The sequence below is a fragment of the Macrobrachium nipponense genome, chromosome 45 (genome assembly GCF_015104395.2).
Source record: "Macrobrachium nipponense isolate FS-2020 chromosome 45, ASM1510439v2, whole genome shotgun sequence".
Lineage (NCBI taxonomy): Eukaryota > Metazoa > Arthropoda > Malacostraca > Decapoda > Palaemonidae > Macrobrachium > Macrobrachium nipponense.
The window spans coordinates 31,222,110-31,249,818 of NC_061105.1; the positions used below are offsets into that span (position 1 = coordinate 31,222,110).

General features: G+C 36.0%; 1 long non-coding RNA gene across 1 annotated transcript in view; it reads left to right on the top strand.

Annotated features, from left to right (window-relative positions):
- LOC135214126 (uncharacterized) overlaps window positions 1-27,709 on the top strand; it is a 361,523-nt gene that overhangs the window by 237,899 nt on the left and 95,915 nt on the right. The gene's annotated exons all lie outside the window — the stretch shown is intronic.

Consider the following 27,709-nt stretch of genomic DNA (forward strand, 5'->3'; position numbering starts at 1 on the left):
CAAGAAAAGGTCGCTATCACAGCGGATCCCGTATCGAATTCTGCCTTTGTAATACTTTGCTTGTCGTAGTTCAATCAAAGTTTAGCTATTGACAGTAACAAGAAACTTTCGTAGATTGTTCACGATCAGCTTACGTATACATGCAACTACATCCTCTAAAAAGATATTTTAAGTGAAGTATGTATTGTAGCTATAAAGTACCGTTTATATGCCTAGAGATTTTCATGTAAATATAAACATTACCTAGCAATTACAACATGTAATAGGAAGCCTGCTTCTTTTTTTTTTATTCATTTAATCCAGACGTAATCGGGATACCTATAATGATACAAAAACTTGATAAATTAATTACTAATTAGGACTTACCGAGCATTTACAGAACTGGCGATAAATCATTTAATTTTATTGTGCCCGTGATTATTGAGTAGGTTAATTAGTGTTGTGTAAATTTTCATTTAGTTTTGCATAATTGCATAAAATTCGGATATTTTTATTTTTTTTTCCATATTAGCGTTTTTATGAACCTAAGGCGCAGGTGGGTTGGGGGGGGGGGGTGTTGGGTTGGTGAGGGGATATTTAATGTTCCTTTTCTAGTTCGGCTACAGACTCGAGAAAAAGAGAGAAGAAAATGGTTGGGCTTAACAACTGAGGAAGTAATAGTCTTGCTTATGGAGTGGATTGGATTATAGAATTTAGGCCAAAGGCCAAGCACTGGGACCTACGAGGTCCTTCAGCGCTGAAAAGGAAATGGGCAGTGAGAAGGTTTGAAAGCCGTAAAAAGAGGAAAACCTCGTAGTTGTACTCTGAAACAATTGTTAGAGAGGATGGAAAGTCAGATTGAAGAAAGAGAATATGAACAGGGGTATAGAAAAAGGAATGAAAGAGGATGCAGCTATTGGCCGAAGGGACGCTACAAAGAACCTTAAGCAATGCCTACAGTGCACCGCGTGAGGTGTACTGAAAAGAAAGAAAGCTTTTTAGAGTACGAAAATTACATCTAAACAGATATTCTGTTACCTCAGAGTAGATATGCAGAGGAGTGGCAGGACTGGTGTTATCAGACGGCTTGAAAGTAGAAGGGATTTGTTCTGTGTCACTGATTGGACAGGAGTCCAGTGTTTCAAGACCTCTCACACCAACGGTGAATCTCGGAGCGTGGCTAAAAGGCAACAGAGGCTCGTGGCAAGAGTTAAAGATCACTGAGGGAAGAAGCAAAAGAGAATTGATAACCAAATGATATCATAGATAGGAGATTCAAATCTGCAAGTAATGGTATATGTTTGTGTGGATAATATAGTAAGCACAGGCCCGAATTTTGAAACGAAAACACGAGAAAAGTCTATAACTAGAGAATTTGGAAGAACCAGGGGAAATACCACCGGGAGCACTTCTTTCGGAGATGGAAAGAAGCTTGGGAGAAGATGAAGCTGATTCAGTTTAATGAGGGACAAATGGTGGCCTGAACTTTAGTATTAGGTTAGCACTGCTTGTGGTTCTTAGTTAATCACTACTGGTAATTTTCTGTCATAAGTGATGGAAATAATTTGTCAAAGTAATAAATATCTTTTATTCTGTATCTCAGCATGGAGTTGGTGAGGTTTCTTTGCAAATTCAGGACCACTTGTTTTCCTCCATATAGTGGTGGTAATTTGTAAATTGTAAATTTCTCTTATAGTTATATTGTTTTTGTATGATTGTTATTTGTAGTACTTCTTGTTTGCTTAAATAATTACAAAGTTTCATTGAAGATCATTTGCTTTATAGTTTCAGTTTGAGGCGCATTATAATTGAAAGAATTGTAAGTAAAGATATGACATGAAATTTACTTTTGGTTTGTTTTCCCCAAGATTTTTAAAGATGTATACTCAAGCTATGCTTTCCACTTTTGTCATGGTAGAAGCGATAATCAGAAATGGAAAAAATTATATTCGTGCATATATTTTTTTTATTAATTTTGTCACACCCCAAAATCATAACATTGCTACCCGTAAATAAAATGGAAGCTAAGTGTTCTGCGAGCAGTTGTTTTAAAATGTCGGAATCAAATATAAACGAGTCAAATGGGACTTCATTTTGGAGTGTTAAGGTCAAACAGAAATGAAATTGAGTGAAAGAAAAGGAAGTCTTATTTGCCTCCCTTTCCCAATCAGATGTGCAGTCAAATTCAATAGTCAATTCAGACTCTGCAAAATAATGACAGGTGAGTGTTGGCGAACTTCTGTATTTGAGTGGACACGTTTGTCCTTAGAACGCGGACATGCATTAATTCAACAATACGCTTTCATTTCTCTGTCACATTGTAGCCGAACTGCAAATATGCAGTTCTTACAAACGGTTATGTTTTTTCTTATAAATAATTTTACATTTGTTATAGTTTTCTCGGTTATAATAAGTACAATTTGTAAATCATGTGGCTCGTGCTTGAGATTACCAAGAAATATTTTCTTTCGTCTTTCCTTTTATTGATTACCGAAACAATAAAATATTATACAGCGCGAGCATATATATATATATATATATATATATATATATTATATATATATATATATGTATATATATATATATATTGTTATATATATATATATATGTTATATATATATATATATATATATATATATATAAATATATATATATGTGTATATATGTATATGCATGCTCAAAAGCCCACAAGCTCACAAGAGGTGAACGTAATTTAGTAGAAGTGAAAACTACAGGGAAATGATAGTCAGAAGATCGTAAAGAAAGCTCTTGCGTTTCACGCATCGTCGAGGCACCACAGATGCAACTTAGTTTGGAGGAAAGGTAAACATGAGGAAGAACAAACAACCGATGTTTAATTGTCGAAGAGTGATAAAGAAATATATCATCCAGGGTAGTCCGGTCGCAAGCAGAAAGAACATAATTAACGTTGAGAGTTTTGGAAAAGGTAACCATACCATCACCAAATATGTATAACCTGAGTTGTCATCTCTTTCCTCGTATTTTTCAACAACTTTTTTAATTACAAAAGCATCAATCTTAAAGAAAGTCAGTATTATGTTTTAAACACTACCAGTGTGACATTCATTCAAAGTTTCAAACCAAATAATTATATTCTACCACAAGTTAAGTTATTACTCCATATGTTGTATAATAATGAGAAAACTATAGAAGTTTGTTGGATCCCTGCACTTATAGGGATATAAGGAAATAAAGACACTGATAAAGAAGTCAAAGAAACAAACCGTATAACAAGATCAAATGTAAATATCCCTATTAATGATTACGTAGCTCACAAAAGTAGGGATTTCAAAATTTTTAATATGTATACTTTCTACCAATGAAAATTCCATAAAGGATATAAAGAAGGTGAACACACCCTTAGGACCATCATTAAAGGTAACACCAGCCCGTCCGATCGCTTGAAGGAGATTGAACTCATCATATTGAACAGGAATAAGAAGATCAGCAGCCTGGTAATGAGAAATAACCCGACACCTTCCAAGGAGGATCACTTGAAGAAAACCAACGTAGTCTACCGATACAAATACCCCGTCTGAGAGTGCTTCGGCTCTTACATCGATCTGTATGACTACCATGCACTTCTCCAAGAGGATCTCCTGTTATGCCCAGGAGAGTGCCATATTTAATCACGCCAGGACTGCCCATAACCTGAGAATAAAAAGGAACGGCATTATCCTAACATAGAGATAATAGATCAAGCAACCGACCATTGCCACTACTCTTCCTGGAAGCCTTACACATCGGGAGAGAGAAGCCTACTCTCAGTACAACACAGGAGACCTTCCTCCTTCCGACGTTGGTGTGAACTGTGAAGTGTGGCAGTCACTAGCACCCCAGATGAGCGAACCAATCAGGAGCGTCCATGTGCGGGTCTCTCTTACCTGCAATCCAGCGCTCTCACGGAAGAGAGCACCCAGCCATCATTGTACAAGAGCAGGCATATATTGCACAAGACCCGCATATATACCGCGAAGACCACCCTGTCTCTCCAGGCTCATCTGACCATCGAGCTAGTCGAAACATTTCAGCAGAAAGAGTACTAACTAAAAACACCGGGAATAGACGTCAGAAAAAAGAAACACCGCAAATAAAATACCATCAAGAAAATATATAGATTTACAACCCAGGTTTCAGTGACCCTAGCTGTATTAACAAAATAAAGAATTTCTGCTGTAAGAAATACCCTGTATATATCCATCGAAATATGAATATTGGCCAATTATTGACCAATTTTGACGTGCAGGAAAAGCGAGTTATAAGAAAAATTTAAAAAAACTCAGTAGAAAATCAATTTGCAGAATGCAGCCATTATATTCAACAATAATGATAATAATAGTAATAATAATGATAATAATGACAAGTCTCGTCTTTCTGAATTTCCCATTACCTTCTGTTACTTCAGTCTAATGAACTTTATAATCTTTGGAATCTTAATTTTCAAGTTAATGGCCTCTGAGGGGTTTTACATATGTATAGGGTTCATGTTGTGAGCTATGATAATAAAAACAGTTTTAAACGAACATCTGAAAAGAACCCAGTGAATTCATGTCTGCGTTGCAAAATACATCTGACCACTGTTAGAGCTTTTCTCCGTTCTTCCTTTTCGTTTTCCATTATTGTATTGGCGTGCAGTATTTAAAAGGGAAGTCATTTTTTTTATTCGTTGCAGGACTTCCTAAAAGTTTATAGTTTTTAGTTTTCTTTTCGATTACCTTGAAAGAGAGTTTATTTTCAAGCTTTTGCTTTTTCACTGGTGACTGTGGACTTTCCATTAGTTTTTACTCCCCGGGATCGAATAGTCCTTGTATGGAAAAGGCGTCAGAGTTATTACCAGGGTTTCACTTTCAATTTTCTCTTTGACACTCGCGGTTTTCGTGAGTAGAATATTTTTACCTATCGCTTCAGGAAATATGTCCTGACCCCTTTTACGTTTTATTTATTGGGTTGGAAAGGCTAATAAGCCAGCGAGATGTTAGCGTAAAGAATATCGGATATTGCTGCGTGATATTTGGTGGTGCGAGGACCAAAGAATTATTATTTTCAAGTTGATAACATGTTTATTTCAAAGTCTGCGTTAGTAGTTTGAAACATTTTTAAAGGTTGAAAAGTTATAAAGAATGTTAACAAGGAAAATTTCTTTAAGAAACGTAAAATGGAGGTAAAAGAGAGCCAAACGTTAAAGTCAGAAGATTTTATGATGCTGTCAATTTGAGAAAAAATAGATAAAAAAATTAGAAATGATAATATGAAATATAAAGGTACCTAAATAGTGTTGGTTCGAAAACATAAATGATGATTCCGTTTGTTCTACAAAAAGATGCTACTGAATTCTTCACATCCCTTACCCCAGTGGTTGAAATCAGGTAGTCTTAGTTTAAAGGTAATAGATTTATAGATCGCGCAGTGTCCGTAGAAAGTTTCCAGTAAGCAGATTTCTTAGTCTGATTTTAAAGTATAATTTTACTTAACGATTTATTTGGATATGGAGTTTTAAATTGATAGTTAAAGATTTTCAGCATTCTATTTATGGATCAAAATGTCCCAGTTGGTATTCAGTATGGTAAAAGTTTTACAGGCAAATTAAATAGCTTTGTATGACACTGAATTTCATTCATTGAGATTATTTTATCCTCTTGTACCATTATTGCTACAAATACCAAATGGGTCTCTGCATGCAGGATTTCATTCAAGGTTGGAAACACATGGAGGTTTGAGTAGGTGATGTTAAATGATTTAGTGTTTTTACCTGGGGTTAATATCTGGTTTCACTATTATACTTCTGTACTTTCACACCTTTTATTGGTTAGTAATAACCTCACTTATCGAGGCTATGTTTCCTCTTTTGGAACATTTGCTCCTGAATTATTATATTCAGAGAAAGAGAATACCCTTATTCGTCGACCGATTTTGCGTAATTCTTCATTCTCTTGATATGTTTTCATCATCTCTTCCATTTACAGTAATCCACAGTCGTTTGGTTTCTTCTTTCTTAATTCTTGTAACGTCTTTCACTTTCGCTAATTCCTCTTCAGTTTGCCCTTTCAGTTCTTCATGTTTTAACATTGTTGGATCTAATCACCTTTACCTAATTTTTAATTTAATTATTGTGGGCATATCCTTTGTGATGCTAGTAATTCTCTCTCTCTCTCTCTCTCTCTCTCTCTCTCTCTCTCTCTCTCTCTCTCTCTCTCTCTCTCTCTCTAAGTAGGACAGTCGCTAGCGAAATTCCTTTGCACTGTCTGAGGATGATTCATGTTCGTAGAATCGGCATGAAGGGAAAACTGTCTTGAAAAAAGGTGTTCATGATGCAGTTGTTATTTTCGTTTCGTTACTTTCTTTTCATATCAAACTCCTATCATACCATCGTTGTGTCACTTGGTAATGTTAGGCCACTATATCTTTTACAGTCTCCAATCACTTTTACACGTGAACAGAGGAACTCTTACTCTTATTCGTCTCACCCATTATTTTGGGGCTTTTTCCTCATCGAAGTTTACCTTGCACTCGATGAAAATTTCACCAAGCAGTCTGAAACTCTCACTAACACTTCCAACTTATATTTCATTCAACTGCGCTTTTCGCTTCGTCTCAACACAACAGATCTTTGAAACATTCGGCCGGAATTCCCAGGATGCATTCGCTTCGAACAATATATATCGATTTACATCTTTTATTCCCGAAATAAAATCCTCATTGATAAATCTTTCCATATTTACTTCCAGTTTAACAATGTATTCTTTTTGACTTATTGCCTCACCTTCTCCTCTACCCCTTATCTCATTCTTTCAATTTTGGTAAACAGGATGCCTCCCCCCACCCTCCTCTCTCTCTCTTCTCTCCATCGTCTCTCTCTCTATCTCATTCTTTTCAAAATTGGTAAACAGGACCCCCCCCCCCTCTCTCTCTCTCTCTCTCTCTCTCTCTGAATCTGAAATTGGACCATGAGGACTCCACATATTTTGGGAGTCCACTTCACTCACTGGGCTCGGCTGCTGAATAATGTTTTTCATATTGATAAAATTTAAATCGCGCTATATTTAGTTTATCGAGAGATCACTAGGAAGGATATATTGGAAATAAGAATTTTATTTCCTGTTTTTCGGAAATGATTTCGTTTTCTTTGATTCTGTAATGTGCAATTATTCTATTGGTTCAGAATGGTAATTTATTATCTGCATAAAATTTTGAATTGACATGGGAAAGTTATAATGTACATAAATAGACACATAGTATATATACATAATATAAATGAATGTAGCAAATGGATTCACGTACACTCATGTCTCTTCTTACCGAGAAAAATAACTGTGGAATTTTGAGAATAAGGAATAATTCAAAATATATGGGGAATCGAAAGAATTAAAATATTTGCTTCATGTTAAGAGTAAGGCCGGGTATTCATGCTCAGGTTTACCTGTCAGTCCACCCGCAATCGTTCGGCGACACTATAATGGCAGCGATGGAAGCTTCGCTGGATGATAAGGAGTTGGAGCTGCATACAATAGTGGCTGCTACGGCAATTCTCTTTAAAATGGAATGGAGGCAAAAAGGCGTTAAAAGAGTTTTGGTGAGTGGACTGACTCCGCCTCCATAAACTGTCGTCCACACGTACGTTTTAACGTCAGTTTCGATGAACTGACAGGTAAACCTGTGTGTGAATACCCAGCCTAAGGAAAGCGAACCCATGTTGTTTTGATGTTTTGAAAGTCGCGAAACATTTTGACTAAAGGTAGGTTTACACTTACTCACTTATGTGTTATGGGCAGTTACGGCGTGGGTCTGCAAGAAGCCGCCAGAAAATTGACTTGGTGTGAGTCAAAATGGCCGTTATTGGGCGGCGTGCCACGGACCCGTGCAGTGTGTTACGGGCATGTTATGGCGTGTTGTTACGGTGACGTTGCGGTGTCTGGCGCAGTGTTACAGTGTTGGTGCAGTTTTATGGTGCGGCATCATATGCCATGTCAACCCCTCTTGCGGTTTTGTTACTCCGTGTAGCGGTGTGGTGCGGGTGGCTTGGGGTGTTTTTGCAGAGTGCTCGCACATTTGCACGAGACATGACGTGGAACGCTGCATGATTGCGTGTGACATGTATTAATCGTGTATGGGCACCGCATGGGCGCCACACGCTGCCGTGACATCACGCCATATCACTCCTGTGCAGGAGGTATCAACCCGCACCGGGCCGCGCATGGTGCGGCACTGTGGACCTGTGCGGGTTCTTACCTCTTTTGTTGCGGCGCCGGGCCACACCACTTACGGTTTCGGGCGACTTCATCAGGCCGCCAGACGCCGCGCAATATTTTGGAAAGTTTAAAAACCTGGCGGCTCCGTACGACTTTGGTGGACCGCGCCAGTGCCGTTCTTACCTTTTGGTGTACTTTCTGGCGTCTTCTTGCGGACCCACGCCATAACTGCCTGTAACAAAAAAGTGCGTAGGTGTAAACCTACCTTTAGCTTCTTTTCCCATTGTAGCCTCTTTCCAAATTGTACCCCAACACCTGTCTCGTAGATGGAAAACATGCCAAATGTCATTTCAACGATGTGTCAACAGTAATTTATTGCTTGTCATCCCCTTGTCAGAGTTCAATTTTTGTAGCTTACTATTTAAGTTTATTCTATTTTCTGCTCATAATTGCAGGCCACCTCTAGTTAGTATCGTCGCCTTCACAAGGCATTTTTGAATAGAGCCAGTTTTTAGATTTCTCAAAATAAAACTTAATACCATGCCCTACACTATAATCATCGCGTTTTTTTATTCCCTCGTGATTTAAAATCAAACAATATACATATGTAAATTATATATATATATATATATATATATATATATATATAGATATAATATATATATACACATACACACATATATACAGACATACATACATACATACATACATACATACATACATACATATATAGCATAAAAATTTGCATCCTTGTATGCTATTGTATCCATGTCCTTTTTTTTCGAAAAGTTTATAATGTAACATGTTGGAAAGTGACCGATGCCTGCAACTGTTTATGTATAATCTGTAGCAGTGAGCTATCTATCATCTGCAAAATCATCGCCCTTAATTCATAAATAATCTGAATTCTTTTGCTTTCCATGATTCCGTGAATGGGGAGGAGTGTGCCTGTAAAATTACAGATACCTGCTTAAGAATACCTCTAACTGCTGGTTTTCAACGAAGCTATTTTGTACGCATTTCTTGCGCTAATTAAACACTTTGAAACCTTTAAAATCTATATGGGCTCGTAATATCTTTCGAAGAGAAGTTAAGGCATGGAGTTCTTGATTGGGGTGGCTAAACGAAGAAACAAAATTGAATATATAAATCATAGTATTGTTTCAGTTTTTGAACCTCTATAGAAGAGTGGGAGTATCTGTGTAGAGCTCCTCCCAAAGATTTCCGAGTTCATTAATCCTTATAAAACTTTGGAACTCCTAATTAATTGTCGGTAAATCTAATTTTGATTCCCCTCTGAAATCCTTGGACAACAAACTTGATAGACTTGGACGAGGGAAGGCGTAGCAAGTAGTGCCAACGATTTCTTAAATGTAAGAAAGTAATTACTTTCATTTTTCCGAGGTTTTTGTATGTGAATCTTTAGTTGCACATGGATTTTGTAGCGTTTCAAAATTTGAAGAATTTACAGTTTTTTTCCCAGCTCTGAGAGAGTCAGTCTTACGCAGTTTGCACTACTCTTCACCTTGTACTGCGACTTTCACAAAATTTTCAAAGCTTCTTGTTCATCTGCTAGTTTTTTTTCCCGTGAGCTTTGATTCTTTTCCAGTTTTTTAACGTTAGTATATATTTTGTGTTAAGATTTGAGTCTTTCACAGAAGCCTATTACTGCCGTGGTATTTCACCATTCTTTGTTTATGTGTAATTTATTTATGAGCGGTGGTTGCAACAACATGAGTATTTCAACGATTGTTATAGGTTGTAGCAACAGTATTCTTAAGAACTTAGAACTATAACCTTTGATAAGCCTGGGGGGTGTAGTGCCATCAGTGCACCTCATGCGGTGCACTGTAGGCATTACTTGAGGTTCTTTGCAGCGTCCCTTCAGCCCCTATCTGCAACCTCGTTCATTCCTTTTCCTTTTCCTGTATCTTTCTTCCATCTTACTTTTCACTTTCTCCTGACAATTGTTTCATAATGCAACTACGAGGTCTTCCTCCTGTTACGCCTTTAAAACCTCCTTTGCTTTCAATTTCCCTCTCAGCGCTGATTGACCTCGTATGTCCCAGCTCTTGGTCAGTGGCCTAAATATGATATTCCAGTTTCAATGAGCTCGGAAATTGTTTATTGAATTTTAACCAAGATCTTCCACCAATGTTTAGTATTGAAATCAAAGGGGCAAAACACTCAAACCTTTATCTCTCCCTACTGCCAGTAGTTTCTGGTGCTGCCTGAGCATGGAGACATTGGTGTGTAAATAAAAAAAAGTACTTCCCTGTAATGATCTCGGCCCTTTCTCTTGATAACTTACTAAGCCGTTAAAGCAGAATCAGAAGTTGATAGTAAAACGCTACATTGAAACTATTCCTCCTGGCATTTAAGATAGAAAGATAGTTATAAGTGTTTCATTGATTACGTGATTTTTTTTTTTCTGAAGTGTACTGTGACTTCACCTGTTGAATAGTTACTTTTTAACTAACTCCGGGCATTGTAGTTTGGTCAACTGATGCTCAAATAATCTATACCTTATAATTTCTATCTTAAATTGCTTTGGACGACCGATCCAATCTGTTTATCTAATGGTCGGATATAAAACTGATGAATTGTCTATTGAAGTTAAGTATACATTATTGCGTGCATTTCCACATTTTTTTTTGCATGCAGTTATTTCATAAAGTATATACAGCATTCTTGCATCCTCCCGTATACTCCAACTGCACTGTATTAGTATGTTTGTGTGCGGACGTTTGTGTTCGTGTGTCTGAAGTCGAAAATATCAAATGTAATAATACAGCCTGAAAAAACAGAAGGCCGTATTTTGGATAGTATATCGACGTATTTTGGAACTAACGGTTTTGATGATACACTGAATCTTTCCTTATTCAAGAAAGAATTTCCATATAACAGACAATTGTGGTATTAGGGTCCATGAGGTTCCGGCCCATCCTCTAAAAAATGCTTATCTCATCTGAAAACTGGATGATGTCGTAAATCATATGCAGTTTTCATTACTTGATATGGATTCAAGGTAACAGAGTTCTTAACTAAAGCAGCTTAAAGTATCCAGCCTCTGCAGTGACAAAATGGCCACACTTTCTTTATGTTAGGCCCATCCCATGAAACCACCATGCTTATAAGCGTAAGGTGGCATAAAGTAGGTTACTTGCGCTTATCAGCGCTAGCAGTTGCCCTGTAGGTGGATGTAGAAGACACATATCAACTGCGAGTTGTGGTACGTCAGCTTTTGCATACGTAAAGGACAGTATCCCCTTATCCATATTCAAACGTATGGGAAAACGAGCGAACCACAGAAAACCGTAACGTGAAGCCAAGTCAACGGTGACCATGACAATTCGGAAATTCCAAAACTTAATTCAGAAATATAAATTCTCTTTACATCAGGAATTACCCGTACATGATTGAATATACAACTCATGAACGTGTTGAAGGAATTAAAAAGGGCTGCCAACATTCTCAATTCCGTTAACCTTTATCTTTGCTAACAGCTCATAATTACCGCCCTTCGAAATCGCAGATGAATATAGTGTTTAATAAGGAATGTTTGTTCGTAAAATACCAAATTGATATATTGACGAGATACTGAATGTGTTGCTTTAGATTAGAAATAAGATCAAGGTAAGAAAATTGGCAAGAAACCAAAAGATTTGGTACACCTTTGTCAAAAATATCACCGCAAAGGTGCTTTGACGTCATATTACGGTTCTACACAAGGTGACTATATCGAGCTTCATAAATAGAAGGTAAAGTCAGCGTAATGAAAGTAAATTCCATTAACTGTAACACTTAAACTGGCAGAAAAGAAGTGAGTGAAAAAGTTGAGGGCTATTTACATATATGCATAAAAGGATGCTTTTATGATACCAGAATTTCACCCTTTCACAAGGGACAATATGATGTATAAAATATAGCACATGATAAATAACGTACAACAATCATATTGATACCCAGACCTACAGGTTAGAATTGGCTCTAGAATCGTGCACTTTTCAGTTCTAAAGTAAAGCCTTGGGAATCTCTTGAAACTTTCATTTCCAATAAATAAAAAAAAAAAAAAAAAAAAAAAAAAAAAAAAATAAATAAATAAATCCATGGTCCCAAGAAAATTGAACTTTTCCAATGATGCATGAATATTAAAAAAAATTGTTGCCTTACATACAAGTCGATATTGATTTCTGTTATTTGTCGCCCATTGCAGGTTTTTGGAACACACCAGCAATCATGAGTATGCTTGTATCGTATGCTGCTATATTTATGGAATTTTTATGATATATTTTAGCTATGTACTTTATGAGGTAAAGGAAGACAAGATACAACTAATTTGAAAACAACACATATGTCATCATTTGTTTATACCCAGTGTAAACATAAATTAATCATAAACATCAACATGTTTCAAAAATAATGATTCTCATAATCCATATTTATACATTTTTTTCTTTTGTTAAACCCCTTGGTGATTTCTTGCCGTAGAATGTTCATGCACGCATTCTCGCCGTTCCATAAGTATTTATTTCGAGGGATATAATAATTATGTCATGAAATTTTATTTTTGTTACTAATTTTATTTTTGTTACTAATGAACCTCGGTAACCGATTGACCAAGGAAATTCTGGCATTCAGACTGGCGATGGCATAAGATATGGGGCATCGTGCTTAATAAGCAATTCTGTTCCTCACTAGACATCATAACAGAATTGACAAGCAGTCACAGATATCTTGTGGGCGTCACTGTCATGTTTTTCTTTCTGGTATCAATACAGAATCATCCGATACACAGATGTTGACAGTTCTGTCGTGTTGAGTGTGTTTGCATTCATGTCGGTCCTAACTAATTTGATATTTGGTTTAGATGAGGAAAACAGTCTGTTCATTAGCCATCCCGTGAAATAAAATTACGTTCTACGTAATTAAATCTTCCTCGTAAACCAATTGCACGATTTAGCAAAAACTGATATCCGTTACATTTTCGAGTAATTAAACGCGTAGGCATAGTGGCGCGACCCTGATTTTCATATTAATTACTAATAATTAAACAGATTTGTAATTCTGCATAACGGCCGACGTAATGCTTGATTTGCGAGGTGAAATTACGCGTGTGTACATGGATTGCATGAAGGTTACTCTCTGTAATTATTAGTGTTAATTGCCAGTCGACTATCATGGTAATTATCATTCAGTGGCAAATGCCGTACATGTAGGATTCATGTAAGCTTCTTAGTTGAAAAATTTATGATTTGAAAGATCCAGTTAGTTTTATATATAAATGATTTAAATGCAGTAGATAACATTTTCAAATGTTTCGACGATACTTGATCCTGTGAATGATGACTGACTCTTCACTTGCCTTTCATACAGCTGGGCGATCATTGTAGTAGTAATAATCCTACTTAAGTCAAGCATTATTTGCATTAAATTTTCGTGGACTGATTTTGGGAGATTTTAGTTTTATGTAGAGTGGAACTAATACTTTGTTTTCTATTTGGAAGGACTTGATTTGTCAGACGTTTTAACGATACCTTTACGGCATTATTATTATTATTATTATTATTATTATTATTATTATTATTATTATTATTATTATTACTCTAAACCGTACGTCAGTGGTAAGCATTGAATTAGTGCCTAGTCATCAGTCGACTGTGGTGAGTTTTAATGGCATGGACCCAGTTTTTATCAACATAAAAAAAATCACTAGAACTGGTCGGTTAAAACCCATGCTAGTTGGATCTTATAGATATAAAATATATATATATATATATATATATATATATATATATATATATATATATATATATATATATATATATATATATATATATATATATAGGCGTGTCAACCTACCGGGTCTGCGGAAATATTTATTTTTAGGATGAGAATGGATTTAGTATGAAACAGAATATTCAAAATCTTTCCATGAAGGGTATATATAGAATACCAAAATGTAGGATGCACTCTGTGAAGGTTTGGAGAGTAAAAGACAGAGAATGTTTCGTGTATAATATATATATATATATATATATATATATATATATATATATATATATATATATATATATAATATATACATTTTTATATACCTTATATATATGGTTATATATATATATATATATATATATATATATATATGTATATATATATATATATATATATATATATATATATATATATATATATATATATGTGTGTGTGTGTTATATAAATAAATAAACATATACACACACACACGCATACATGAACATAACAAGAATCAGGAAAACTGGGGAAGTTGTCTCCATCTGCAAAGTACCTCATGTAAACTATGCTGAAAATATGATTAATCAACACGGCAGGGGTTTGATTGCTTTGTTATTTTCAATTATGATTTTCTCCCTTCATATAAGGGTCAACCTATTTAGGCGGTATTGGTATCTCAGATATTCGTCTTTGATGCGTTATTAGATTGAATATCCCATTATCACGAAATATGTTTTTTATCGTGTGTAGGGTTGCTACTAGAAAAAAAACGTTTTTTTTATTTTTTGGAAAAATGGGGGATTTCGCGGAAAAAAATGATCATGAGGTAATAAACAGGCCCAAACCAATTTTTTTTTTATATGTAAACATTTATTCACATTCTATTGCTTCCTAAACTACAAAAATTGGCTAACTTTGCTTATATTATGCCTAGCGTTTGGGTAACAACGCAATTTAACACTGGAAAGAAAAGTGTGTTTGTGTGAAAAATAAAAACTTGGGAAAGTAATAAAAACTAATGTATCTCAACATCCTTCCATTGAGATTATGAGAGTTTTGGGTGCGTGACTACATTCATATCGTTACAATTTCAATATTTCACATTTGAACAACGAAATTTTCAATTATCACAACTGTATTTTTCAATCATATGTTGAAACTATGAGGTATTGGGGTCATTTATTTCAGTTTCAATGCACTTGAACAGGAAGAGAGGTATGAAATATGAGTGACCGGCAACAGTTCCTCAAAAGTATGTATGAAACAGTATGATACAAGACATACGTGTTCAGTATCAAACATGTTCAACTGAAACTTGTATCATACATGTATCAGATTCAGAGGTATGAAAACAGTTTGATTCGCAACAGTGCCTTAAAGTATGTATGGTACAACACGTCTTTAGTATCAAACAGAGAAAAGTCATCTTAAAATAGATAGAAAAAAAAAAAAAAAAAAAAAAAAAAAAAAAAAAAAAAAAAAAAAAAAAAAAAAAAAATCAATTATTCCTGTAATATAGAAGCAAGGTGTCTTAAAGAAATAACATAAGTCTATTGTAACTATTAGTATGGTCTCAAAAAATGGAGATATTGGATGCAAAAAAAAAAAGAAAATAATAAAAACACGAAAAACATGGTATTTTTTCCAGAAAAAAAAAACGCGAAATGTAAAAAACTTGTTTCTTTTTTTTTTTCCGACGATCCTAATCGTGTGATAATGAAACTTCCTAAACACCACTATATTTTGGCGTTGTTGCTGAAGTGATATAGACCGTGTGTTCTCTCTTATTAGAATGATAATTTCTCTGAATACGACTACCATAACTCTCTTGTCGATTTGACAACACGCAAGTTTATCTCTCTCTCTCTCTCTCTCTCTCTCTCTCTCTCTCTCTCTCTCCTCTCTCTCTATATATATATATATATATTATATATATATATATATATATTTGTGTGTGTGTGAATATATTTATAATATATATATATATATATACGTGTGTGTGTGTGTGTGTGTGTGTGTAATAAAACCCTCCAAATAACGTAACTAGATAAAAAGAACAAATGATAATTGGTAGGTTTCCAAGTGAGAAATCCGCTTCTTAGGAGATCTGACTAAATTGGGAATTTAGATTAAATGACTGAATTGGAAATTAGAACTAAGTAATTCCAAGGTGTACATAAATGGACCATGTATAAGAAGACCGGTAGTGCGGACTTCTCTTGGCAAATCTGAAGCGCAGGAGAAACGCCTACTTGGCAAATGACATTGACCCCACTCTGGAAGTGAAATAATTCCAGATGAGAGTGACAATAATATAATATCTCTCTTAGACCAAGTTAATACAAGTAAAATGGCTTGCATTACGCTAATCACTTCCAACAAGGGAATGACATTACTCTAAGCATTTCTAGAAAGGGACACACTGATAAATACACTGTTGCAAGGCAAAAGAAAAGGGATTTAATTAAATTATGAAATGTGAGAGAGAGGTCTTGAGTCAGAGAAAAAGTTACACTGGGTTAGAGCTAACTTTCGAACCATGGGACGTACCGCACTTTGCTTCTTTCTGATGCTTGGCTAGAAGATTTCTCCAGGTGAGGTAGACCTTAACTATCTTGGGGCAACGTCTGTCGCAAAGGTTAAAGCTCTCCAAAAAGCAATATATACGAGTAATAATATGTTAAGTACAGTGAAAATTTTCTGTGTTATCTGTAGAGACAATTATTATATATTGATAAAATTACTGACATCCATCGTATAATGTTAGGGAGAAATCACTCAAAAATCTTTTCATAATAATAAAGCTATGCCATCTCTACCAGATCATCGATCGTTTATACAATGACGGTCAGGCATGTAAAAGTAAAAGGTCACTTCTAGATCTTTACAACTCCATCTATGTTGGAGTTTCATAGTACTACACAAAAACTTGCGATCTCCTCTCCAACTCAGGAGCAGTGACAAAGGCCCCCCTAATGAAACTGCTGGTGGCGGTGTTCTTATACTGTTCATCAGGACACGCTCCGAGGCCTCCCAGCCAATGTTTGTTGGGTCGTCATAAACGTTGATGCTGGTACCCAGGCTGGTTTCCGTGACCTTTGACGTTCCGATCACCGAGGATGTTGTTGGGGGGGGGCGGGGGGCGCTTTGAGTGCCAATGGAAGCGATTGTTGAACCATCTCCCCTCCCTACAAGAGAAATTGGATATTGAATGCAAAAGAAAGGAAGAAGATGGAAGCTGTAGAGATGTTTGCATAGTATTCACACCATAATACTCATACAAATTTCAAGAGTGAGAAATATGGAGGTAAGTATGAATGATAAAAGGCTTAATGTAGGTTACGAGAAGGATCTTGGTGGTTTGGGGTGGTTTAGTCGTGTGGAAAGAACAAAGGATTAAAGGTTAGTGAAGAGTACGCGGCTCGGAAGTGTTGCAGGGAGGTACAGTGGAAGACCCAGAAATAGATATAAATGACTGTCAACAAGGTTTAGGAAAGGTAGGGCCTCAACATACAAGAAACAAGGAGTTTTAGTGCAAGATATTGGAGAATAGTGCAGTTTGTGTGTAGGTCGATTCGATTCGTTGCTGGTAATTTCTTGTGTCTGTGTATTAAGCAGCTAGTGTAGTGAACGTTTTAAGCAGAGGATCGCCATCCGCGTTTCATCACTTAAGATTACACGTTGGAGTGATCATCGTCCTATATTATTTTAGGGATCCATCTCCAGTTGTGGAAAAAAATTATAGACAGTATAATAACCGGGGGGCGGCGCGCACACACACACACACACACACAACACACACCACACAACACAACCCCCACACACCACCACAACATAAACAATTATATATATATTATTATATATATTATATATATTATTATATATTATTATATAGATATATCTTAATATGTTCAAACATTCTCAGATTTGTTGGCCGTGATAGAAAAAGAAGAAATGCATACAAAGGAAATGCAAATTGTACATTTCTATTTCGCTTTTCCGCACACCCACCTCACCTGGTGATCTACTTCCTAGCTTCCGCCTCAAAGGGAAATAATTCCCGAAGAGACTGTTGTTTCTACCTCTGCCAACAGATGGCCATGTTATCATTTGCGCTCCTTCTGTTTGCATTTCCTCTGTCAAAGGTGGTGAATATCCAGAATAGTTGAACCAGTACCGCACTGGGGAATTGAACTGAACGACTAAACATACTACTTTGGCGTGTTCAAGGGCTGTCAATAACAATGATTGCGATGTGTTTGTTTGTCGTACCAAAGTGGGGAATAACATGAGAGGCAAGAGCTTTTTGGACTGGCATTTTGAAGTTGCTGGAAAATAGCAAAGCTTGTATCGGAAATTTTTAATCTTAATCAATCTTCGTAAAATACATTATTATTTTTCAATTGAAAACATGCCTGTTTTGAAATATACGACAGAAAACGTAGGGGCTACTGGACGAAGAGAGGGAGAAAGGAACGTACTTTTTAAGTTTTTTGTTTGTTTATATTTTTGCTTCATAACGTATCTTTATATGTAGAATCTACTGGTCATTTTTACCAGATCTACTTGAAATTGTAATAGCCACAATGCCCTCTTAACTTCTCAGATTCACTGTTCTTTTTTTTATACGCCTTTCACTATAAAGCCTTGAGCTCCAACTTCAATGAAATTGGAAGAAATCATGACCAGGTCGGCAGCAAGGTGACCTCTTCGTGATTATGGTATAGTGGGTTCGTTTCCCGCTACCGAACATCATGATTTCTTCAAATTTCATTGAAGTTGGAGCTCAAGGCTTTGTAGTGAAAGGCGTATCCAAAAAAAAGCAAAGAATTTCAGAAGTTAAGAGGGCATTGTGACTATTACAATTTCTTATGTTTATAATTGTGTTTTTAGTGTTCTTAATGTTTTTTAATTAATGAAGGACGTTATGATGTGATTGAATTATAATTTGTATGAAATAAAATTTAAGGGGTGATATCACATTAATACAGTGCATACCATACATCAAAGACCTAAGTGATTAGATTCCTTCGTCCTTATTTTCATTATATGAACAGTCGTATTGCTCCAAATAAAAAAAATTTATATGTATGTGAAAATATTTCGCTTCTGAAAAATGGGTTCACGATAACAATTACTGGTGTAAGAGTAAATTTTTTTGGAGTGTTGATGATTTAGACTAAGTTTTAGAAGTCCTTGAATTCGAAAATTAGGTGAACGAATGTCACCGTTCCATCTTCGAAGGAGCTGTAACGTCAGTATTAAGATACTCGTTAAAATCATTAGGTAATAAGCCCATATGTACATGAAAAAAACAAGTGATTACAAAATTGCAGGTCTTATTGTTTATTTATTTAATTTCCTCCCTCATCCTCTACTTCTGAACCACCAGCTCTCAGATAGAGATTGCATCCCATGTTGAATTAGGAAGCCTTATTGTATCTTAAAATTACAGTTTCTTCTGTCTTTTAGGTTAAAAGGACTTAATTTCGTTTGTGTTTGCGAAACTACTATAGATAAACTTGCCGAGTAAATAACTGTATTTATGCCATCTTTTCTGTGGAACAGACCCGAAGTCATAAGTTTGAAAAAATTGCAAATGATGATTCGGGTAAAGCCTAATACTCTTGTAGGATGCTTGCTTTCATTTCCCTTTTATTTCTTTGGCTTTGATCAACCGCCAATCTGTTATTTTGACGGATTAAAGTGAGATCTCAATCATGATCCTGTCAAAGGAGGCGAACTACTTACATCTCATCCCTGATGTGTATATATATATATATATATATATATATATATATATATATAATATATATATTATGTATGTACACGAATGAAATAACAAAAACAAATGCAGGCCAAAGGACAATCACTTGACAGTAAAAAGGTTTTATGTGTGTAATAGGGCGAAAACCTCGCAGAGTGAAAAGTAAGTTGGTAGAAGGAGAATATGAACGGAGTTACAGTAAAAGGAATGAAAGGGGTTGCAGCTAGGTGCAAAAGGGGCGCTGTAAAGAACCTTAAGCATGACCTAGAGGGAGGTCCCCTGATATTGCCATGAATTTTAATTTCGTTAATAAAACTCTGCCTTTGGGAGTTACAGTATTTTGACGTCTTGAGGCCAAGACCATGGAGAGAGTTTAGTTGACAGTTTATTATGTGTATCTTGATGCTTCTTAATTACATTGTAATTTCCTTTCTTTCAGTTTCCCCTTCAATTAATAATCAAGGTTTCTCAAGCGTTGCTGGAATAATGAAAAGATAAAACACCCTGTAATGCATTCTAAGACCTTGCGTGTGATAAGAAATAATTTGGCTCAGTTTCCAGTAATCCCATACTGTCACTTTCTAGCATAATTCCTTGGGTGCATTCTGTGTGGATAAGTTTTTGAGCTTCATTTGACAGCAGAGGACCAAATTTTTTTATTGGTAATTACGTACTTGCATACATTCGAACGTACTACCCCATCATCTTAATCAGATATCAGGTACTGACCTTCCAATAAGTAACGAAGACCCTATAGTATGACGTACTCTTAAAACATTCAAGATATCCCTCTGCACTGCTAGCAATAGTTCAAAGTAATTATATATCCAAACTAAAATGGGCTTTAAAATTTATAATTCAGTTTAAGAGATTTATCATATTATCTAAGAAGGTAAACGCACGAAACCCACCAAAAGGCGAGGGAATATATATATAATATATATAATAATATATATATATATATATATATATATATATATATATATATATATATATATATATATATATATATATATATATATAGTATTGCGTATCAGCCTCGATCTCGTTCGGTCCAAGGGTTAAAATTTGAAAATCGTCATACTGGATTATCCTCCCACAGAGGAAAGCATATTTGAAAAGTGAAAGTGGTATGTGTAGAAAAGTTAACTGATATCGAGATTTCCTTTTTTTGTGACCTTAAAGGGGTTAAACTGGTTGCTTTACCGTTTTCAGTCAGGGAATTAAATCAGTTCTCTATCTCGGCGGATGAGAGAAGATTTGAGAGTCTTTCCTGAGAAATACAGAGAGGGATTCATAGGAAGCTTGAAAGTGAGGTAGGGCGAAATAGGAGTAGGAAAAAATGTCATGTAGTTAGTAGATGCTGTCTAAGAATACATTGGAAATTAGAGAAGGAATTTGTGTTTGGGAGAACATTAGTTGTCAGCCGGTGCAAGTGATGGAGTATGGTATTCCGAATGTTTAAAATTTTATCAAATAAAAGAAGTGAAAGACGTTGGGAAATGATTTAAGGTATTTTAGATTGTCCTGAATTTAATTGTATCATGTTTTTCATTATTGCTCAGCTAATCTTACTCTAAATATCAGGTTTTTCACTCAACCTTATTAATGATAAATGTTGTATGAGAGAGAGAGAGAGAGAGAGAGAGAGAGAGAGAGAGAGAGAGAGAGAGAGATTTTCATGTTCTCGAGGATATTCAGTCAGCAGACATATTCTCTTATCTCTCGCTGCAGAGATCAAAATGTGAAGTAGTCTTTCTTTGAAAGGAATCCAGAATTCATCTGTTTCAGGTTTTCATAAGAAGTTTTTCTTCCTGAAGAAAGCGTTTCTTCCGTCTTGCTTTCGCTTCATCCACCTTTTTCTTCCTCAATGTTGGTTCGTTAAATCAAGTCTCTTCTTATTCCTGTAAGAAATGGATTGTTGTTTTTCTGCCTCGACAACCTGGGCTTAAGGTCTGTTTTGCAATTTCTTCTGGGTTAATCTGATTTCAGAGAGATGATGGAGCCCTTTCCTTTTCGGCGAGAACCCCGCCAAAAAACAGTGGCTGTTTCCAGCTAAATTGGAAAGCAGGCATCGCCACTTTGTGCCTGCCTTTTAGCCCGGCGTATTTTATAAATTTATATGTGCTTCTGTTTGTTTCAGCCCAGCTATTTCGAGATTTTTATCATTCTAACCTCCTGGAAGCTTACGTTATTATGTAATATACGTTAGCTTGAAGTGCAGATTTCGCTATTACAAATGATGATAATTTTCCTCCCTTGGTAATAAATTACAGAAAAACAACTAAAGTATGTGGTTTGTAGCACATTCTGTGCATATGATTGTTCAGTGCAGGAATTGAATGAGAAATGGGTAAAGGAAGGGAAGAATAATACTGGGAACTTGAACTGGAAGAAAGCAAAAGAATAAGGATGTAAAAGAAGATAGATTTTCAGTGAGAGGGGTTAGAAGTGCAGGAGAATAACACTACTAAGTGGTATGAGACAGACGCTGAAATGGCAAGAGAGAAACAGACTGAAATGGCAAGTAGTGCCGGAAAGGGTGTCATGTAGCAGCCTGAGGGGAGAAAGGACTCTTATTCAATTTAAAGTCTGTAATTCTACCCATAGAGAGAGAAGAGAGAGAGAGAGAGAGAGAGAGAGAGAGCCTGCCCTAGAGGAAGTGGTAAACGTGGGTCACTATCTAGATGCAGTTACCTTTGATTAAATTCCACGAAGGCTTGAAACTAGATACGAAACATGAAGTACTCCAAATATCAATATTGCAGGCATATAGAAAAGTTTTTTAGAAATTTGGGTGAACTGCTTAAAGTGACTTGTGGTCATGTAATCCTGGTTCGTGTTAACAATTGTTCACGTTTGTTCATATTCCTTAATAAAAGAATTTGTGTTCTCCGTGGCAACCAGTTGTGTGCGTTGTGATCGATCTCAGTGTTGTAACTACCCGTGTGCTCATAATCTCAGCTGATCTCTTCATTTTATTTATATCAACCTTGGTTCGAATCCTGGTCAAGGTAGACGCATTTATCGTAAGAAATTCCCATTGGGTGGAAATTATTCTCAAGGTACTGTAAAATCGATATCACTGATATAAGCGGTACTACTTAGGAAGTGCCAATAGTTTTAGGCTTTAGGACTTTCAAGCAACAGTTCCCAAGTCAGAGGGGTGAACCTCTCATGGGTAGGAAGGTTTCTCTAAATGATGGATGGACCATCATCTCTTGAAGATAACATGAGAAGGACAGTCTTCACGGGAAAGTAATGCATCATGGTAGTAAGATGTATAACATGGGTGTGCTAACCTCGTGAGAAGTGCCAGTGGTGGGGGATATAAGTATCCCAAGGTAAAGGACCAGGTATTATAGGGTTTTGATCCGAGTTAACAAATTAAGCGTAGCTTCAAGATATAGAATAAAAGGTCATGAATAGTGTGCAGATTGGTTGAGGTAGGAAGATTAGACAATCATGGTCAGTGATTGTAAAGAGAAACTGTAGAAACTAATGAAAGAGTTGGAAAAGTTTGGAATAGCAGAAAGATGAGACTAATTGTAAGAGTATGGTTATAGGCAATTAATGGTAATATGGTTGGGGAAAGAGTGGAAGCCTTTACTTCGAATAAGTATTTCTGGATACATAAACCAGATGATGTTTGGATAGAGAAGAGGAGAGTCACATTAATTCGTGGAGGGAAGGAAGCACGCTGTGTGCAGAAGATTGGAATAAGATTTAAGAAGCCAAATTGGGAATGTAGGAAGGTATTGTGCGACGACGCTTCTTTTTGGAAGGAAAGTGCTGACTGTTCGATGCATAAGAAAGGAAAAAGTTGAAGTTGTCTGTGACTTGCTTTTATAGTAGGCCGTTAGGTATAGATGAACTGAAAGGGTGGGAAATACGGTGATATGTACACATAATTGGTAACAATAGGTGAAAGGATGAATCAAAGTGTTTTGAGGTGGTTTGGTCATGTGGAGAGAATAATGCTGGACTAATAAAGTGGAAAAAGTATTAGTTTAATATGCTGGAAGCGCGAGTATGTGGGCAAGATGGAGGGGAATGACACAGTGTATGTGGTGGTGTTCGGCACACTGTTGATGGTCCTTTTGTTTACTTGTATTAGGAGGCTGATGATATGAAGGTATTTAGTACTGGAATTCAGTCAGAATTGAACAGTCATTGTATTTTTTTTCTCGTCTGAGCCACCTCATTTTTATGGCAAACGGTTAATGTCAGATGAAATTCGTATTGTGTGTATTAGACAGCAAGTTCATCCATTGATATATAAATTCATTATTAACTTCGTTTCTCCAAAGGCGTGACTTGATTTAAACAACAAGGAATCAAAACGTCGATAAGTAATGAAACAATGAAACCAATTGAAATAAGAGCGTTAGTCATGCATGTCACAGCGTGCTCTCTTGATATTGCTAACACAGATTTCGGAAAAGGAAGAATCTCTCTCTCTCTCTCTCTCTCTCTCTCTCTCTCTCTCTCTCTCTCTCTCTCTCTCTCTCTCAATGAACAGTTACGATAATTTGAGGTAATTCCTAGATCCATTTCTCTTGAACAAGAATTTGCCTAGTGTCATTTTTTAATAATATTTTTCCATATATTACAGCGTGATTATTATTGGGGGAATGGTATGTTGTTCTCCATTTGATTAGAGAAATTTTGGTTATAAGGAAGGATTTTCTAAAATGTTAAATGTACAAAGTTGAAAGTAGAGCGTGGAAGACGGTTAAAAGAATTGCCTTTACTCTGCAGCTGAATAACCAGAGTCTATTTAAATGTTTTTTTTGTTCCACTCCCATGAGAAATATATAGGATACACATTATGTTCCTTGACGTAGGATAGTTCTGTGACAAAATTGTCTAGCTCATATTCTAAATCGTCTCGTAAAAAGCCTAGCATTATCTCCAGAGTGCAGGGATTTTTTTTTCAGCATTTTCTGTAACTTTAATTTTTTCAATATTTTTGTACTGTTCAGTTAATTAAATAGGGTATAACCTATTTGCACTTGTCAAACAAATAATGATATTTTTCCCTATACAATTCCTGTTATTTTTTCACGCTTTCAAGTACCTTACTGATTTAGCTGAGAAAGAGATGTAATGATACTCATCTTAATCTGTTGATTTACTTGGACTCGCTTTGAAACTTTGTCATTTTAAATAACATCATTTAATGACAGTTAAATTTCGAGTGTGATTTTTGCCTTGAAAGCCTTGTACAGAGAAGCTGCAGTATTTGCTTTCACCAACAAATCGTCTGTTCATTTCCTAAATGGTCGAATCGCTCCTTTCATCCCAACTGCACTTCACTTCCATTTTTGGCCAAGTATTTATTTAGCGATCTGGGCGCTGAGAGTCCAGACTTCCTATTAAATCCCTGTGGAAGAAAACAAGAAGAAGGAGAAGTAGAAAACAAAGATTCAAAGAGAAGAGAATAGAGCTGCAGGCACACAGCTCTTCACAGGCTCTGTCTTCAAAGGAAATTCATGTTGAAAGGATTTGTTGGAGGTGCGTCTCTGTGCTTATTCATTCCAACAAGCTGTCACTGAGAGCAGAATTGGCAGCGTGATCTTAAATGCTCTCGTTGTACCTTTGTTGCGCGAGTTGGCAATTCAAGTAAATTATTTCGTGTCTTGTATCCTATTTTGATTTCCCAACTCGAAAGCTAAACATTTCGTTACTCTGAAGTCATCCAGAAAGAATTGGATTTAATTCATTCTCTATAAAAGTAGAAAAACTACCAGAGCAGGAAAGGAAAATATTAGTATTGAAAAGCTCTTTTTCTGGATGTGATCTCTACTTAGTATTTTAGATGTTCTGTACCTGTGTGACGCGTATTTTGGCAACAAGGTAAAAACTAACCAGCGACAGATGTTGCGACAAGTGAAGAATAGAGAAAGTGAAACGTGTGTTGAAATAATTTGCGAATAAATTCGTTGAATAGCAGTATCTGAACTATTTTTACAGAGCTTTATATTCCAACGAAAAGTAACCATTTTTAAGATAAATATGGAAATGTGTTGAATTCCAGTCGCTATTCTGCCTTACGTCTGTCTGTATGGTAATTGTTGGTATTCAGTTTTCTATTTATTGTATTTTATATTTTGGAAAATATATAATCTATTAGTATTTCTTTTCAAAAGAACATTTTTCACACTAATTTCACACTAATGTCAGTAAATTCATAAAGAAAAACGGTTAACTTATCTCTACTTGCAGATTAACTGTTATTTACGTTGGTATTAGTTTATGAATTGATACTTTAAATTTCTTATCAACATAAGACCTATGGTAAGCTGCATGATTAATCAAGAGAACTAAACTGTAGAATTGTTCTCTCTCGCTTCGGAAAATTTATAATTTATTTACTATTGCTGCCAAGTTCTCTACTATATATGTATTTGTATATAACTCCCTATACATACACATGCGCACGCATATACTATATATATGTATATATATGTGATATATATATATATTATATATATATATATATATATATATATATATACGCGTGTGTGAGTGTGTCCTTGTGTGTTGTACGTGTTTTATTCACAACTGCTGCCAAGTTCTCAATTATATATGCATTTGTATATATACATACACACACATACACGCATATATATATATATATATATATATATATATATATACATATATATATATATATAATATATATATGATATAGATATATATACACACATATGCGCGCGTGTATGTGTAATTATTTAAGGATACTTGTAATAGTTTGCCAGAACTCAGTAATAGAAAATGTTATATGGAAAGAGATAAATGGGTGGATAAAGGAAAGGAAGTAAAGAACGTTTAGGGTTACAAACCACTTCAAACTTGCGGTACTCATCAGTAGGAGGAAAAGTTCGACAGTAGAAATCCCTGGTTCAGTTGTAGAGAATCAAGAAGGAAAGGGAACAAATTGCAGATCCAGAGAAAGGATGAAAAATTTAAGCGTGCGACTCATAACTGATGTGGGTGCTGGTTGGTGGTTGGCGCGGGGGGGTAGGGGGGGGGGGGGGCTCGGCTTAGTGTCTCGGCTGCCCCTCGTTGTCCCCTTGGCGGTTCCCCTGACATGGGACCACCTTGACATGCTGAAGGGGCTCTTGAACCCATGGAATTTGTACCCAGGCTCAAGTTCAAGAGTCCTATATATCATTATGGTTTACATTGGGTCCAAAGTAGGTACATGACACTGCTATAAAAATCAGTGTGTGTGTGTGTGTGTGTGTGTGTCTGTGTGTGTGTATGTGTGCTGTGTCATGCATTGGTCATTATCCATTAACTCGGCTGTTGGCCTTAATGCAGTCTGTATGAAGTATTTGTGTAAGAACTGAAAGGAAGATTCTAAATACTGATATAATATCCAAATAAAACACTGTGCTAGTTGATATCATCACCTATTGCAAGATACAGGGCCAGTGTGGCACACAAGTGTTGGCGGTAGATAAACAGATCACTAACGTCAGTTATTAAATGAAGATGTGTACTGTTTTTTTTCTAGTACAATTGACATATTTCTTTGCTGTCTTTATAATGAACTAGCAAACTGACCCATCTACGATGGGTGATAAAATACGGGTGCAGAAGTGAAAAATATATATGTACTATTTGTTCAGCAATATTAAAATAAGGGCGATTTTTATACATACCTACTACAGAACCTCTTTGTACACAATATTATTAGTTTGTCCACAACTTAATTTCAAGTTGGCAGAGTCAGTTGCTCTGCTCATCGCCACATACAGTTGGCCATGCATGAACATGGGTGACGGCAGAAACACACCAACACGATCCAAAGTCTGACCCTGCGACTTGTTTGCACTGAATGAGAAGGCCAGGTTGATGGGAAACTGCCTGCGCCGTAACTGGAACGGAAACTGGTTGTCCGAAGGCATCAGAGGAATCCGGGGGATGAACAGACGTTTGCCAGTGTGAGGGCCCGTTGCTACATCACTGCTTCGATGACGTGGGAGTTTAG